This window comes from Dreissena polymorpha, chromosome 16 (genome assembly GCF_020536995.1).
Source record: "Dreissena polymorpha isolate Duluth1 chromosome 16, UMN_Dpol_1.0, whole genome shotgun sequence".
NCBI classification, from domain to species: Eukaryota; Metazoa; Mollusca; class Bivalvia; order Myida; family Dreissenidae; genus Dreissena; species Dreissena polymorpha.
In genome coordinates, this window is record NC_068370.1 from 31,643,580 (window position 1) to 31,644,342 (window position 763).

The 763-nt window shown below is 30.1% G+C and overlaps 1 long non-coding RNA gene across 1 annotated transcript in view; it reads left to right on the forward strand.

The window, feature by feature from the left end:
- The window catches only part of LOC127862783 (uncharacterized), a 3,345-nt gene extending 3,250 nt beyond the window's left edge, over positions 1 to 95 (forward strand). The window contains exon 3 of the long non-coding RNA XR_008040793.1: positions 1 to 95. This exon is cut by the window's left edge and continues 67 nt beyond it. This is a non-coding gene — a long non-coding RNA (uncharacterized LOC127862783).
- The last annotated feature ends 668 nt before the right edge of the window (positions 96 to 763 follow it).

Sequence of the window (763 nt, forward strand, 5' to 3'; positions counted from 1 at the left end):
ATTAATTATCGCAGTGTCTTGTACAGCGGTGGTTGCGGTCGTTTCCCCCATACTGACGTTGTGTGCAGTAATTAGAATGAGGCTATACTATCGCAAAATAAGTAAGTATCATGTTGTAGCAATTCTTTTGAATAGCGCATGGATATATTTATATATAACACTTGTCATAAATATACTTAAAATATAAGTTTATGTTTTTATTTATGTTTTGGAATCGCAAGTTTTGATTAGAAATAACGATAGGCAGCTGTTGATGCGTTTTGATAATGCATATACAATTTTGATTTGGATCACACTTAATGATAACATTTCGAAACCCGAGACTGTCAGCATAAATGTACAACAAACTGTGTCAAATATTACTCAAAATAATATCAGATGACACATTTCTGAGGGTATAACGTACCCATAAACTTACACGCACATGTATTTGCTTTTTAAACATAAGTAAATTACGTATTGCAAGTCAAATACAAAGGGAAAAACATGAGTATTAATTAGATGAAATTGAAGGTTAAATTCTCAATGGTTTAATTTTCACCGGAGAAAGAATAAACTGCTTTTAACTTTGACATAATGTGAATAGTATTCATTGTATTCAAATGTTAGTATTATTTGTAAACATTTCAGAATGGATTGAGCTACAAATGCGTATGTATATCTGTTTTATCATGCGTTTTTGCTCTTTACCTTTAAATGTTATAGTAGATGACCTTCTTTCATATTATCGCAATCTTTAATAAGAATATGTATAACGATTGTT